The 15,172-nt window shown below is 40.3% G+C and overlaps 15 non-coding genes across 15 annotated transcripts; all 15 read left to right on the plus strand.

The window, feature by feature from the left end:
- The first annotated feature begins 4,430 nt into the window (after nucleotides 1-4,430).
- Nucleotides 4,431-4,519, plus strand: trnar-ucu (transfer RNA arginine (anticodon UCU)). The gene is given in 2 exon segments: nucleotides 4,431-4,467; nucleotides 4,484-4,519. It is a non-coding gene; the product is annotated as a tRNA-Arg (tRNA).
- Nucleotides 4,520-5,264: 745 nt separating this feature from the next.
- trnat-ugu (transfer RNA threonine (anticodon UGU)) lies at nucleotides 5,265-5,338 on the plus strand. The gene has a single exon. It is a non-coding gene; the product is annotated as a tRNA-Thr (tRNA).
- A 1,015-nt stretch (nucleotides 5,339-6,353) lies between these two features.
- On the plus strand, nucleotides 6,354-6,442 carry trnar-ucu (transfer RNA arginine (anticodon UCU)). The gene is given in 2 exon segments: nucleotides 6,354-6,390; nucleotides 6,407-6,442. It is a non-coding gene; the product is annotated as a tRNA-Arg (tRNA).
- A 1,005-nt stretch (nucleotides 6,443-7,447) lies between these two features.
- trnat-agu (transfer RNA threonine (anticodon AGU)) lies at nucleotides 7,448-7,521 on the plus strand. The gene has a single exon. It is a non-coding gene; the product is annotated as a tRNA-Thr (tRNA).
- Nucleotides 7,522-7,953: 432 nt separating this feature from the next.
- trnar-ucu (transfer RNA arginine (anticodon UCU)) lies at nucleotides 7,954-8,042 on the plus strand. The gene is given in 2 exon segments: nucleotides 7,954-7,990; nucleotides 8,007-8,042. It is a non-coding gene; the product is annotated as a tRNA-Arg (tRNA).
- A 745-nt stretch (nucleotides 8,043-8,787) lies between these two features.
- Nucleotides 8,788-8,861, plus strand: trnat-ugu (transfer RNA threonine (anticodon UGU)). Its single transcript has one exon. It is a non-coding gene; the product is annotated as a tRNA-Thr (tRNA).
- A 186-nt stretch (nucleotides 8,862-9,047) lies between these two features.
- Nucleotides 9,048-9,121, plus strand: trnat-agu (transfer RNA threonine (anticodon AGU)). The gene has a single exon. It is a non-coding gene; the product is annotated as a tRNA-Thr (tRNA).
- A 1,265-nt stretch (nucleotides 9,122-10,386) lies between these two features.
- On the plus strand, nucleotides 10,387-10,460 carry trnat-ugu (transfer RNA threonine (anticodon UGU)). Its single transcript has one exon. It is a non-coding gene; the product is annotated as a tRNA-Thr (tRNA).
- A 186-nt stretch (nucleotides 10,461-10,646) lies between these two features.
- Nucleotides 10,647-10,720, plus strand: trnat-agu (transfer RNA threonine (anticodon AGU)). The gene has a single exon. It is a non-coding gene; the product is annotated as a tRNA-Thr (tRNA).
- Nucleotides 10,721-11,152: 432 nt separating this feature from the next.
- On the plus strand, nucleotides 11,153-11,241 carry trnar-ucu (transfer RNA arginine (anticodon UCU)). Its single transcript is given in 2 exon segments — nucleotides 11,153-11,189; nucleotides 11,206-11,241. It is a non-coding gene; the product is annotated as a tRNA-Arg (tRNA).
- A 745-nt stretch (nucleotides 11,242-11,986) lies between these two features.
- Nucleotides 11,987-12,060, plus strand: trnat-ugu (transfer RNA threonine (anticodon UGU)). Its single transcript has one exon. It is a non-coding gene; the product is annotated as a tRNA-Thr (tRNA).
- Nucleotides 12,061-12,246: 186 nt separating this feature from the next.
- On the plus strand, nucleotides 12,247-12,320 carry trnat-agu (transfer RNA threonine (anticodon AGU)). The gene has a single exon. It is a non-coding gene; the product is annotated as a tRNA-Thr (tRNA).
- A 1,267-nt stretch (nucleotides 12,321-13,587) lies between these two features.
- trnat-ugu (transfer RNA threonine (anticodon UGU)) lies at nucleotides 13,588-13,661 on the plus strand. Its single transcript has one exon. It is a non-coding gene; the product is annotated as a tRNA-Thr (tRNA).
- Nucleotides 13,662-13,847: 186 nt separating this feature from the next.
- trnat-agu (transfer RNA threonine (anticodon AGU)) lies at nucleotides 13,848-13,921 on the plus strand. The gene has a single exon. It is a non-coding gene; the product is annotated as a tRNA-Thr (tRNA).
- Nucleotides 13,922-14,354: 433 nt separating this feature from the next.
- Nucleotides 14,355-14,443, plus strand: trnar-ucu (transfer RNA arginine (anticodon UCU)). Its single transcript is given in 2 exon segments — nucleotides 14,355-14,391; nucleotides 14,408-14,443. It is a non-coding gene; the product is annotated as a tRNA-Arg (tRNA).
- Nucleotides 14,444-15,172: the final 729 nt, after the last annotated feature.

The following is a 15,172-nucleotide window of genomic DNA, read 5'->3' on the forward strand; positions in this document are numbered from 1 at the left end:
CAGATTTTCTTTCACATGTAACCATGTGAAGAAGTTTAATGATGAAGTCAAAATACAGCTGAAAGAAACGGATGAGAAAATGTAGTGATTTTTAGTTAGCTTATAAAAGTATATCAAGATTGTATGGGCAACTAGTTGAACCGAAATGATGTAGAACTAATTAGTAGCCAAAAGAAAATCATAAAAATGATTAGAAGAAACTAAGTAATAAATAGTTGAGAAAACGAATTATCAAATTTAGTGTCAAATTCAAAAACTGATTGATTATTAGTGAAATACTTAAATGGAGGATTATAAAATTAGCCAGCGTAGTGAAGAGGTAGTTTGTCGTTGAGCAATTAATAGAAACACCTAGACAAGATCATAGGGAATCTGTTTTAGAAATTTTATTTAAGCTAAATTTTATCTGAGTTACAAACATAGATGTGACTAATTTAATTTTAATACAATTTTACAAGAAAGCAACAAACAAAGGAAGATTGTGTTTAATTTATGATTTAGAAGCAATTAAGGAGAATAGATTTTAAAGCTGAGGTTAATAGTGTATGCAGAAATATGGTCATACTGATAAAAAATGTAAAGTGATTGATTTTTGAATTATCAGAGAGAGTGGTGATGATTAAGCATGTTGATGAAATTTTACTCTCAGAAAAAGAATAGACACCTAATTGATTAAAATGAAATAGGTGTTATGACATTTCCATGGAAATAGATTTAAAGGAAGTAAAAATTATAGGTGATTAGATGACATGCCTCAATATTAGGAAAAGTCAGATCACTAAATAAATAAGCCATTTCAAATAACTGTAAACTGGTGAATGTATAACACATGGTAATAAGACTAATATGAATTATAGACTTTAATTATATTTAGAGATATCAGAAACTGCAAGAGAAGAATGAGGGTGAGGTTATAATTGATTATCTAGATAAGGGAGAACAGGTGAATAAAAATATATCTGCTAGTCATGATTGACAGCTATAGTGAATGGCTAGAGGAGTGGCCAGCAAGCAAAGAGGACAGTCAGACAGTAATGAAGTGTTTAATGAAAGACTAAGATTTAGAAACAAATAGATGTTGAGTAAGAATTAGATTGGATAATGATAAACACTGAAATAATGAATATTTTAAATTGCAGCAAGTAATGGGCCGGAAGCATGAATTTAGGGATGGTGTAAGACTAATAATTACAGGGAAAGGTAGAAAAAATTGATACAAATTTAAACACAATTGGCAAAATTCTGTGCACAGACCAAACTGAATTGGATAAAAATCATGTTGAGGGGTATTAGTTCATTATGGAACAAAACAATGGAATTAATCACTTTTGCATTGTTTACAGGACTGCAGTTTTGGGGACCTGGTGCAGCTTGGACGTGCAGTGGATTACTTATGTAGAGATTAGAATTTGACAAATTAACAACTTTACTTCAGACTTTTCTAAACAGGTTGCTGAAGGTGTGAGGCTGGCCGGAGTAACTTGAAAGTTAACATAGGGGTGTAAAAACGGCCTGGAGCTAGGCCCAGGCCGAAAGGGGGATAAAACACAAAAAGGGGATATCTGATATCTAATTGGAGTGTGTAAGCATGTATTGGTGTAGGAGCTGAACACGCTGCACCACCAATGCATGAGGCCAATTAGATACAGGCCAACACAAAAAAGGGAACCAAAAACCATGTTAAATTCTAGAATAGAAAGAGAAAATAAGACTGATTTACTAGCATATGACAATCTGACAGAAAGTGTGTGATTAAGTGTGTATGGACGTTTCCCGGAGATGGGTTGCAGCTGGAAGGGCATTCGCTGTGTAAAACATATGTTGGATAAGTTGGCGGTTCATTTTACTGACTGTGGTGACCCCAGATTAATAAAGGAACTAAGCCTTAAAGAAAATGAATGAATGAATGAATGAATGAATGAATGAATGAATGAATGAATTGGACCAATTAGATTGGAGAAAATTGAAAAAAAATAAAATGAAACACAATTACATTTTAAAATTATTTTATTTTACACACGTTAGTTTTTTGGAATTTTTTGAATTATTTTTATTCTTTTATTTTAGACATATATTTTTTTTATCTTTTATGGGAAGACATTCTTAATGTTTTTTTATTATACTTTATTTTAAGAATTTTTTATGCTTTTTATCTTTTATTTTAATACCTTTCTAATGTTCTATTATTTTAAGACATTTGTATGTTTTTTCATAATCTTTTATTTTAAGACATTCAATGCTTTTATATTTTTCATTTTCAATGCAAAAATCTTGTATTTTAAGATGCTTTTTGAATCTTTTAAGACATTTTTAAGATTATTTTATTTTAAACACATTCTTATGAGTTTAAGATTCTTTTATTTGAAGACGATTTTAAAATTCTTTTATTTGAACACATTTTTAAAGATTATTTTTGTTTGAGCCATTGTTGTTTTTAAATCTTTAATTTGAAGACATTTAAGATTTTTATTTTAAGCCATTGTTGTTTTTGAACCTTTTGTTTGCAGAGATTCATAAGATTTTTATTTTATTTTAATCACATTGTTGTGTTATTGATTTTCCTATTTTAAGACATTGAGAGAAAAAATCTCTAGTTTAAATATGTTTCAATTTTGGTTTTAAAATTTGGTGACAAGTCTGAGTTGTTAGTTTAATAACCTTGTTATGATTTAGTTCTGAACTTTTCATTTTAATAATTGGTAAGTTTAATCCTACTTTGAAGCTGTTGATTTTTCATCCTAAATCTCAATTGTAATTTTGGTTCAATAATGACTTAAAAATGTTGAAATTCACTCTGAACTAAGCAGGGGGATTATAATTTTTATTAGTGAATTGCTGATTTGAATTATGTTGTTAGAATTTTGAATTTCTAATTCCAATCAATTTTTCACAAGAGTTGATCTTAGATTTTATTCATACTGTGAGATTTTCAATGGGAGTGCATTTCCTTTTGATCAGATTTTATTTTTTAAATGTTTGAGTTTTTAAATTTTATTTACATTTTTATTATTCTCATTCTTATTTTAATTTTGGTGGGGAAGAAGAAGAAGAAAAAATTAATTACCTTTATTGATAAAGTGTATGAGAATGGAACATTTTTATTATGGGATAATTGGAAGTTAATAAGAGTATAGCAAGTATAGTAAGTATAATCCTTAGCAAAAGAAGATATCGGAGTGACTTCAAGAGGGAAGAGACTGCACCACCGAAGAGGAGAACCAAGAGTGTGAAAATTATAAACTGAATCCAGAAAAGTTAAAGAAATTGAGTTAAAAGGGTTTTTGGGCATAATTTAACATAATGAAGAAGCACTAGGATGTTAAAGATTGTTTTGAATAAGAGGTAAAACAGGGATTTAGGCAAAGGCCTGCAGTAATGACAATTGGACATTTTTGTGGGGATTTGATTATCTGATTTTGTTTTTGTCTGCTCCAGAGAGGAGCAGAAAAGGGGAATTGTTGGAGAAAAGGAATTTATTTTTATTTTTATTCTTTTTATTATTTTTTATTGGAAAAATGTTTAGACTAAAAACAGATTAATCAATCTTTCTCTTTTGTATTATAAAATGTCTTGACCAGACAAACTTCCTCTTTTTTACTGTGCTGCATACTTTTTAGAAGAACTGCTGACAAGTGGAAAAGCAGAATAAGAATAAATTGAGGGTGGGGGCCTTTGTTCCAGAACTATAGTCTAGACATGTCACAAGTTGTCCTGATGCTTGTAGAAGTTGTGAAATATATTAAAGATGCACGTAATTGTTCAGTTCTGGTATACAGAGAAAGGTTGCAGAAAGAGGAAGTAATGTCCAGGGGTTGCAAAGAGCCAAAGGACTGCAGAATGACTGATAAGTGACGTTAAACCAAAACTCCACCTGTTAAGATCAGTTGTGTATATATATACTGGAGTCAGGAAATGTAAGTCAGTTGCGAACCTCTTGAATGTAATTCTTGTATTGCATTGGGGTAACATAACCCAGAGCTCTGTCATCGAACTATTCATTTGTATCTAATAAATTACTAATATTTTTGTCATTGAAAAAAAACCTCTCCTGACCTTTTCTCTTGAACACGCATGGAATAGAGATAGATATTCCAACAGTTTGGATGACATGGTCAGGCTTGAGACATGATAATCCAGACTCTAAAAGACCGCGTCCGGCTTGTCAGCATTTGCTGCATCCTGACATGCTGCTTTTTGTTGTGTATTATTTTTTCTTCACAATGTAAACACAGAGCCAAGTGGTTTGACAACAGACGCAAGACACATGCCTCAACCATCCCACGTAGCAAGTACATGTTAGAGAAGGCATTTAAAGAGTTTTCAGATACTAGGGGTACTCTACAATAAAGCCGATGACTAAATTGAGCTGTTTTAAATAAGAGAGATTAGAAAACGGTGTAGGGCCTAGAGGGCTTGAGGAATGACTCAAAGGCTCTGTGGCGCAATGGATAGCGCACTGGACTTCTAGGCTGTGAGCTGAGTCATTCAAAGGTTGTGGGTTCAAGTCCCACCAGAGTCGCAAGCTTTGCTCTTTTTCTTCACTGACTTAAGGTGTGGTGCGTTTCTAACATTTTAGGCATCTGTCCATCCCGTTTTGCTTCTTTCTTTCATTGCGCAGTGCAGGCTCAGATACTAGGGGTACTCTACAATAAAGCCGATGACTTAATTGAGCTGTTTTAAATAAGGGAGATTAGAAAACGGTGTAGGGCCTAGTGGGCTTGAGGAATGACTCGTAGGCAACCTGTGGTTTTGGGGAAAAGTAACTGCCACCTATTGTTGAGATCACGCCTTTTGGATTTGTCGTACAAGAGCCTCTTTATGCATGTGCAAAGTAACTGAGTAGAAAGCACAGTAAATTTTGCTTCCCCCCCACTGTCTTAGATGAAACTGCGTTTGGAAGTATCGTATCCAGAGGTTTTTTCTTTTAGTGTTAAGACTAAGTTGGCCAGAGCACCTGTCTTGGGAACAGCAGGTGCTAGGTTCAAATCCAAACTGCACCTTTCCCTCAGATTATGGGAGAGTGGCTTTCTGATCTGAAACTCTTTCAATGGCCGATAGCATATGTTTGTCCTGATTTCCATTTTCCGAGCTGACTCTGGGTTTGGATGACATGGTCAGGCTTGAGACATGATCATCCAGACTCTAAAAGACCGCGTCCGGCTTGTCAGCATTTTCTGCATCCTGACATGCTGGTTTTTGTTGTGTATTATTTTTTCTTCTTGATTTTTGTTATCGGGCAAATGTCTCTTACTACGAATTTCTGTGGCGCTGTGGCTTAGCTGGTCAAAGCGCCTGTCTTGTAAACAGGAGATCCTGGGCTCAAATCCCAGCAGCGCCTTAGTCCAGGTGGTACTTGTGCTTGTTTTATAGAGCTCAATGAATTATAAAATTGTATAGCTTTGAGGCGTAATGAATAGTGCGACAAATAGAGTTAAACAACCTCTTTGCTTGCCATTTTAAGACTTGCTGTCTTTTTTTGGTCTCTGTGTGCAAAAACGTCTTGCCTCCTAAACAGCGTTGGCGCTGTGCCTGTCTAGTAAACAGGAGATCCTGGGTTCAAATCCCAGCAGTGCCTAATGTACAGGTTTTGTGTTTGCTTTTGTTAAGAGTAACGAGTGTTTATGCAGCGGGATGTTTAGCAGTCGGTTTCTTAACAACACTCAAATCCTTAAGAACGCTGCTCGTTCAAGAGGGCTTTGGACGATGCCTTTATATAGCATAGTGTGGTAATGCCTAACCAATTGGACTTTAATATTTCAAGTCCAGACATTCCCACATGCAGCGCTACCGTTGTTAGTTTTTTTTTTTTTTTGGAATTAAACATTTAGCCTGTGTCAAGGTCGTTTGGCGCTGTGGCTTAGTTGGTCAAAGTGCCTGTCTAGTAAACAAGAGATCCTGGCTTTGAATTCCAGCAGTGCCTAATGTACAGGTTTTGTGTTTGCTTTTGTTAAGAGTAACGAGTGTTTACGCAGCGGGATGTTTAGCAGTCGGTTTCTTAACAACACTCAAATCCTTAAGAACGCTGCTCGTTCAAGAAGGCTTTGGACGATGCCTTTATATAGCATAGTGTGGTAATGCCTAACCAATTGGACTTTAATATTTTAAGTCCAGACATTCCCACATGCAGCGCTACCGTTGTTAGTTTTTTTTTTATTTTTTGGAATTAAACATTTAGCCTGTGTCAAGGTCGTTTGGCGCTGTGGCTTAGTTGGTCAAAGTGCCTGTCTAGTAAACAGGAGATCCTGGCTTTGAATTCCAGCAGTGCCTTGTCTGCAGTTTGCTGTTCTTTCATGGGCCAGAGAGTACTAAAAAGTGCTTTCTGTCCGACAGTTCTAAAGGAAACAGAGCACTTAGGCTCTGTGGCGCAATGGATAGCGCATTGGACTTCTAGGCTGTGAGCTGAGCTATTCAAAGGTTGTGGGTTAGAGTCCCACCAGAGTCGCAAGCTTTGCTCTTTTTCTTCACTGACTTAAGGTGTGGTGCGTTTCTAACATTTTAGGCATCTGTCCATCCCGTTTTGCTTCTTTCTTTCATTGCGCAGTGCAGGCTCAGATACTAGGGGTACTCTACAATAAAGCCGATGACTTAATTGAGCTGTTTTAAATAAGGGAGATTAGAAAACGGTGTAGGGCCTAGTGGGCTTGAGGAATGACTCGTCGGCAACCTGTGGTTTTGGGGAAAAGTAACTGCCACCTATTGTTGAGATCACGCCTTTTGGATTTGTCGTACAAGAGCCTCTTTATGCATGTGCAAAGTAACTGAGTAGAAAGCACAGTAAATTTTGCTTCCCCCCCACTGTCTTAGATGAAACTGCGTTTGGAAGTATCGTATCCAGAGGTTTTTTCTTTTAGTGTTAAGACTAAGTTGGCCAGAGCACCTGTCTTGGGAACAGCAGGTGCTATGTTCAAATCCAAACTGCACCTTTCCCTCAGATTATGGGAGAGTGGCTTTCTGATCTGAAACTCTTTCAATGGCCGATAGCATATGTTTGTCCTGATTTCCATTTTCCGAGCTGACTCTGGGTTTGGATGACATGGTCAGGCTTGAGACATGATCATCCAGACTCTAAAAGACCGCGTCCGGCTTGTCAGCTTTTTCTGCATCCTGACATGCTGGTTTTTGTTGTGTATTATTTTTTCTTCTTGATTTTTGTTATCGGGCAAATGTCTCTTACTGCGAACTTCTGTGGCTCTGTGGCTTAGCTGGTCAAAACGCCTGTCTTGTAAACACGAGATCCTGGGCTCAAATCCCAGCAGCGCCTTAGTCCAGGTGGTGCGTGTGCTTGTTTTATAGAGCTCACCGGAATGAATTATAAAATTGTATAGCTTTGAGGCGTAATGAATAGTGCGACAAATAGAGTTAAACAACCTCTTTGCTTGCCATTTTAAGACTTGCTGTCTTTTTTTGGTCTCTGTGAGCAAAAACGTCTTGCCTCCTATTCAGCGTTGGAGCTGTGGCTTAGTTGGTCAAAGCGCCTGTCTAGTAAACAGGAGATCCTGGGTTCAAATCCCAGCAGTGCCTAATGTACAGGTTTTGTGTTTGCTTTTGTTAAGAGTAACGAGTGTTTACGCAGCGGGATGTTTAGCAGTCGGTTTCTTAACAACACTCAAATCCTTAAGAACGCTGCTCGTTCAAGAGGGCTTTGGACGATGCCTTTATATAGCATAGTGTGGTAATGCCTAACCAATTGGACTTTAATATTTCAAGTCCAGACATTCCCACATGCAGCTCTACCGTTGTTAGTTTTTTTTTTTTTTTTGGAATTAAACATTTAGCTTGTGTCAAGGTCGTTTGGCGCTGTGGCTTAGTTGGTCAAAGTGCCTGTCTAGTAAACAGGAGATCCTGGCTTTGAATTCCAGCAGTGCCTTGTCCGCAGTTGGCTGTTCTTTCATGGGCCAGAGAGTACTAAAAAGTGCTTTCTGTGTGACAGTTCTAGAGGAAGCAGAGCACTTAGGCTCTGTGGCGCAATGGATAGCGCATTGGACTTCTAGGCTGTGAGCTGAGCCATTCAAAGGTTGTGGGTTCGAGTCCCACCAGAGTCGCAAGCTTTGCTCTTTTTCTTCACTGACTTAAGGTGTGGTGCGTTTCTAATATTTTAGGCATCTGTCCATCCCGTTTTGCTTCTTTCTTTCATTGCGCAGTGCAGGCTCAGATACTAGGGGTACTCTACAATAAAGCCGATGACTTAATTGAGCTGTTTTAAATAAGGGAGATTAGAAAACAGTGTAGGGCCTAGTGGGCTTGAGGAATGACTCGTCGGCAACCTGTGGTTTTGGGGAAAAGTAACTGCCACCTATTGTTGAGATCACGCCTTTTGGATTTGTCGTACAAGAGCCTCTTTATGCATGTGCAAAGTAACTGAGTAGAAAGCACAGTAAATTTTGCTTCCCCCCCACTGTCTTAGATGAAACTGCGTTTGGAAGTATCGTATCCAGAGGTTTTTTCTTTTAGTGTTAAGACTAAGTTGGCCAGAGCACCTGTCTTGGGAACAGCAGGTGCTAGGTTCAAATCCAAACTGCACCTTTCCCTCAGATTATGGGAGAGTGGCCTTCTGATCTGAAACTCTTTCAATGGCCAATAGCATATATTTGTCCTGATTTCCATTTTCCGAGCTGACTCTGGGTTTGGATGACATGGTCAGGCTTGAGACATGATCATCCAGACTCTAAAAGACCGCGTCCGGCTTGTCAGCATTTTCTGCATCCTGACATGCTGGTTTTTGTTGTGTATTATTTTTTCTTCTTGATTTTTGTTATCGGGCAAATGTCTGTTACTGCAGATTTCTGTGGCGCTGTGGCTTAGCTGGTCAAAGCGCCTGTCTTGTAAACAGGAGATCCTGGGCTCAAATCCCAGCAGCGCCTTATTCCAGGTGGTGCGTGTGCTTGTTTTATAGAGCTCACCGGAATGAATTATAAAATTGTATAGCTTTGAGGCGTAATGAATAGTGCGACAAATAGAGTTAAACAACCTCTTTGCTTGCCATTTTAAGACTTGCTGTCTTTTTTTGGTCTCTGTGTGCAAAAACGTCTTGCCTCCTATTCAGCGTTGGCGCTGTGGCTTAGTTGGTCAAAGCGCCTGTCTAGTAAACAGGAGATCCTGGATTCAAATCCCAGCAGTGCCTAATGTACAGGTTTTGTGTTTGCTTTTGTTAAGAGTAACGAGTGTTTATGCAGCGGGATGTTTAGCAGTCGGTTTCTTAACAACACTCAAATCCTTAAGAACGCTGCTCGTTCAAGAGGGCTTTGGACGATGCCTTTATATAGCATAGTGTGGTAATGCCTAACCAATTGGACTTTAATATTTCAAGTCCAGACATTCCCACATGCAGCGCTACCGTTGTTAGTTTTTTTTTTTTTTTGGAATTAAACATTTAGCCTGTGTCAAGGTCGTTTGGCGCTGTGGCTTAGTTGGTCAAAGTGCCTGTCTAGTAAACAAGAGATCCTGGCTTTGAATTCCAGCAGTGCCTTGTCCGCAGTTGGCTGTTCTTTTATGGGCCAGAGAGTACTAAAAAGTGCTTTCTGTCCAACAGTTCTAGAGGAAGCAGAGCACTTAGGCTCTGTGGTGCAATGGATAGCGCATTGGACTTCTAGGCTGTGAGCTGAGCCATTCAAAGGTTGTGGGTTTGAGTCCCACCTGATTCGCAAGCTTTGCTCTTTTTCTTCACTGACTTAAGGTGTGGTGCGTTTCTAACATTTTAGGCATCTGTCCATCCCGTTTTGCTTCTTTCTTTCATTGCGCAGTGCAGGCTCAGATACTAGGGGTACTCTACAATATAGCCGATGACTTAATTGAGCTGTTTTAAATAAGGGAGATTAGAAATGGTGTAGGGCCTAGTGGGCTTGAGGAATGACTCGTCGGCAACCTGTGGTTTTGGGGAAAAGTAACTGCCACCTATTGTTGAGATCACGCCTTTTGGATTTGTCGTACAAGAGCCTCTTTATGCATGTGCAAAGTAACTGAGTAGAAAGCACAGTAAATTTTGCTTCCCCCCCACTGTCTTAGATGAAACTGCGTTTGGAAGTATCGTATCCAGAGGTTTTTTCTTTTAGTGTTAAGACTAAGTTGGCCAGAGCACCTGTCTTGGGAACAGCAGGTGCTAGGTTCAAATCCAAACTGCACCTTTCCCTCAGATTATGGGAGAGTGGCTTTCTGATCTGAAACTCTTTCAATGGCCGATAGCATATGTTTGTCCTGATTTCCATTTTCCGAGCTGACTCTGGGTTTGGATGACATGGTCAGGCTTGAGACATGATCATCCAGACTCTAAAAGACCGCGTCCGGCTTGTCAGCATTTGCTGCATCCTGACATGCTGGTTTTTGTTGTGTATTATTTTTTCTTCTTCGATTTTTGTTATCGGGCAAATGTCTCTTACTGCGAATATCTGTGGCGCTGTGGCTTAGCTGGTGAAAGCGCCTGTCGTGTAAACAGGAGATCCTGGGCTCAAATCTCAGCAGCGCCTTAGTCCCGGTGGTGCGTGTGCTTGTTTTATAGAGCTCACCGGAATGAATTATAAAATTGTATAGCTTTGAGGCGTAATGAATAGTGCGACAAATAGAGTTAAACAACCTCTTTGCTTGCCATTTTAAGACTTGCTGTCTTTTTTTGGTCTCTGTGTGCAAAAACGTCTTGCCTCCAATTCAGCGTTGGCGCTGTGGCTTAGTTGGTCAAAGCGCCTGTCTAGTAAACAGGAGATCCTGGATTCAAATCCCAGCAGTGCCTAATGTACAGGTTTTGTGTTTGCTTTTGTTAAGAGTAACGAGTGTTTACGCAGCGGGATGTTTAGCAGTCGTGTTTCTTAACAACACTCAAATCCTTAAGAACGCTGCTCGTTCAAGAGGGCTTTGGACGATGCCTTTATATAGCATAGTGTGGTAATGCCTAACCAATTGGACTTTAATATTTCAAGTCCAGACATTCCCACATGCAGCGCTGCCGTTGTTAGTTTTTTTTTTTTTTTGGAATTAAACATTTAGCCTGTGTCAAGGTCGTTTGCCGCTGTGGCTTAGTTGGTCAAAGTGCCTGTTTAGTAAACAGGAGATCCTGGCTTTGAATTCCAGCAGTGCCTTGTCCGCAGTTGGCTGTTCTTTCATGGGCCAGAGAGTACTAAAAAGTGCTTTCTGTGTGACAGTTCTAGAGGAAGCAGAGCACTTAGGCTCTGTGGCGCAATGGATAGCGCATTGGACTTCTAGGCTGTGAGCTGAGCCATTCAAAGGTTGTGGGTTCGAGTCCCACCTGATTCGCAAGCTTTGCTCTTTTTCTTCACTGACTTAAGGTGTGGTGCGTTTCTAATATTTTAGGCATCTGTCCATCCCGTTTTGCTTCTTTCTTTCATTGCGCAGTGCAGGCTCAGATACTAGGGGTACTCTACAATAAAGCCGATGACTTAATTGAGCTGTTTTAAATAAGGGAGATTAGAAAACGGTGTAGGGCCTAGTGGGCTTGAGGAATGACTCGTCGGCAACCTGTGGTTTTGGGGAAAAGTAACTGCCACCTATTGTTGAGATCACGCCTTTTGGATTTGTCGTACAAGAGCCTCTTTATGCATGTGCAAAGTAACTGAGTAGAAAGCACAGTAAATTTTGCTTCCCCCCCACTGTCTTAGATGAAACTGCGTTTGGAAGTATCGTATCCAGAGGTTTTTTCTTTTAGTGTTAAGACTAAGTTGGCCAGAGCACCTGTCTTGGGAACAGCAGGTGCTAGGTTCAAATCCAAACTGCACCTTTCCCTCAGATTATGGGAGAGTGGCTTTCTGATCTGAAACTCTTTCAATGGCCGATAGCATATGTTTGTCCTGATTTCCATTTTCCGAGCTGACTCTGGGTTTGGATGACATGGTCAGGCTTGAGACATGATCATCCAGACTCTAAAAGACCGCGTCCGGCTTGTCAGCATTTTCTGCATCCTGACATGCTGGTTTTAGTTGTGTATTATTTTTTCTTCTTGATTTTTGTTATCGGGCAAATGTCTGTTACTGCGAATTTCTGTGGCGCTGTGGCTTAGCTGGTCAAAATGCCTGTCTTGTAAACAGGAGATCCTGGGCTCAAATCCCAGCAGCGCCTTAGTCCAGGTGGTGCGTGTGCTTGTTTTATAGAGCTCACCGGAATGAATTATAAAATTGTATAGCTTTGAGGCGTAATGAATAGTGCGACAAATAGAGTTAAACAACCTCTTTGCTTGCCATTTTAAGACTTGCTGTCTTTTTTTGGTCTCTGTGTGCAAAAACGTCTTGCCTCCTATTCAGCGTTGGCGCTGTGGCTTAGTTGGTCAAAGCGCCTGTCTAGTAAACAGGAGATCCTGGGTTCAAATCCCAGCAGTGCCTAATGTACAGGTTTTGTGTTTGCTTTTGTTAAGAGTAACGAGTGTTTACGCAGCGGGATGTTTAGCAGTCGGTTTCTTAACAACACTCAAATCCTTAAGAACGCTGCTCGTTCAAGAGGGCTTTGGACGATGCCTTTATATAGCATAGTGTGGTAATGCCTAACCAATTGGACTTTAATATTTCAAGTCCAGACATTCCCACATGCAGCGCTACCGTTGTTAGTTTTTTTTTTTTTTTTTGGAATTAAACATTTAGCCTGTGTCAAGGTCGTTTGGTGCTGTGGCTTAGTTGGTCAAAGTGCCTGTCTAGTAAACAGGAGATCCTGGCTTTGAATTCCAGCAGTGCCTTGTCCGCAGTTGGCTGTTCTTTCATGGGCCAGAGAGTACTAAAAAGTGCTTTCTGTCCAACAGTTCTAGAGGAAGCAGAGCACTTAGGCTCTGTGGCGCAATGGATAGCGCATTGGACTTCTAGGCTGTGAGCTGAGCCATTCAAAGATTGTGGGTTTGAGTCCCACCTGATTCGCAAGCTTTGCTCTTTTTCTTCACTGACTTAAGGTGTGGTGCGTTTCTAACATTTTAGGCATCTGTCCATCCCGTTTTGCTTCTTTCTTTCATTGCGCAGTGCAGGCTCAGATACTAGGGGTACTCTACAATAAAGCCGATGACTTAATTGAGCTGTTTTAAATAAGGGAGATTAGAAAACGGTGTAGGGCCTAGTGGGCTTGAGGAATGACTCGTCGGCAACCTGTGGTTTTGGGGAAAAGTAACTGCCACCTATTGTTGAGATCACGCCTTTTGGATTTGTCGTACAAGAGCCTCTTTATGCATGTGCAAAGTAACTGAGTAGAAAGCACAGTAAATTTTGCTTCCCCCCCACTGTCTTAGATGAAACTGCGTTTGGAAGTATCGTATCCAGAGGTTTTTTCTTTTAGTGTTAAGACTAAGTTGGCCAGAGCACCTGTCTTGGGAACAGCAGGTGCTAGGTTCAAATCCAAACTGCACCTTTCCCTCAGATTATGGGAGAGTGGCCTTCTGATCTGAAACTCTTTCAATGGCCGATAGCATATGTTTGTCCTGATTTCCATTTTCCGAGCTGACTCTGGGTTTGGATGACATGGTCAGGCTTGAGACATGATCATCCAGACTCTAAAAGACCGCGTCCGGCTTGTCAGCATTTTCTGCATCCTGACATGCTGGTTTTTGTTGTGTATTATTTTTTCTTCTTGATTTTTGTTATCGGGCAAATGTCTCTTACTGCGAATTTCTGTGGCGCTGTGGCTTAGCTGGTCAAAGCGCCTGTCTTGTAAACAGGAGATTCTGGGCTCAAATCCCAGCAGCGCCTTAGTCCAGGTGGTGCGTGTGCTTGTTTTATAGAGCTCACCGGAATGAATTATAAAATTGTATAGCTTTGAGGCGTAATGAATAGTGCGACAAATAGAGTTAAACAACCTCTTTGCTTGCCATTTTAAGACTTGCTGTCTTTTTTTGGTCTCTGTGTGCAAAAACGTCTTGCCTCCTATTCAGCGTTGGCGCTGTGGCTTAGTTGGTCAAAGCGCCTGTCTAGTAAACAGGAGATCCTGGATTCAAATCCCAGCAGTGCCTAATGTACAGGTTTTGTGTTTGCTTTTGTTAAGAGTAACGAGTGTTTACGCAGCGGGATGTTTAGCAGTCGGTTTCTTAACAACACTCAAATCCTTAAGAACGCTGCTCGTTCAAGAGGGCTTTGGACGATGCCTTTATATAGCATAGTGTGGTAATGCCTAACCAATTGGACTTTAATATTTCAAGTCCAGACATTCCCACATGCAGCGCTACCGTTGTTAGTTTTTTTTTTTTTTTTTGGAATTAAACATTTAGCCTGTGTCAAGGTCGTTTGCCGCTGTGGCTTAGTTGGTCAAAGTGCCTGTCTAGTAAACAGGAGATCCTGGCTTTGAATTCCAGCAGTGCCTTGTCCGCAGTTGGCTGTTCTTTCATGGGCCAGAGAGTACTAAAAAGTGCTTTCTGTGCGACAGTTCTAGAGGAAGCAGAGCACTTAGGCTCTGTGGCGCAATGGATAGTGCATTGGACTTCTAGGCTGTGAGCTGAGCCATTCAAAGGTTGTGGGTTCGAGTCCCACCAGAGTCGCAAGCTTTGCTCTTTATCTTCACTGACTTAAGGTGTGGTGCGTTTCTAACATTTTAGGCATCTGTCCATCCCGTTTTGCTTCTTTCTTTCATTGCGCAGTGCAGGCTCAGATACTAGGGGTACTCTACAATAAAGCCGATGACTTAATTGAGCTGTTTTAAATAAGGGAGATTAGAAAACGGTGTAGGGCCTAGTGGGCTTGAGGAATGACTCGTCGGCAACCTGTGGTTTTGGGGAAAAGTAACTGCCACCTATTGTTGAGATCACGCCTTTTGGATTTGTCGTACAAGAGCCTCTTTATGCATGTGCAAAGTAACTGAGTAGAAAGCACAGTAAATTTTGCTTCCCCCCCACTGTCTTAGATGAAACTGCGTTTGGAAGTATCGTATCCAGAGGTTTTTTCTTTTAGTGTTAAGACTAAGTTGGCCAGAGCACCTGTCTTGGGAACAGCAGGTGCTAGGTTCAAATCCAAACTGCACCTTTCCCTCAGATTATGGGAGAGTGGCTTTCTGATCTGAAACTCTTTCAATGGCCGATAGCATATGTTTGTCCTGATTTCCATTTTCCGAGCTGACTCTGGGTTTGGATGACATGGTCAGGCTTGAGACATGATCATCCAGACTCTAAAAGACCGCGTCCGGCTTGTCAGCATTTGCTGCATCCTGACATGCCGGTTTTTGTTGTGTATTATTTTTTCTTCTTCGATTTTTGTTATCGGGCAAATGTCTC

Source organism: Danio rerio, chromosome 4 (assembly GCF_049306965.1).
Source record: "Danio rerio strain Tuebingen ecotype United States chromosome 4, GRCz12tu, whole genome shotgun sequence".
Taxonomy (NCBI): domain Eukaryota; kingdom Metazoa; phylum Chordata; class Actinopteri; order Cypriniformes; family Danionidae; genus Danio; species Danio rerio.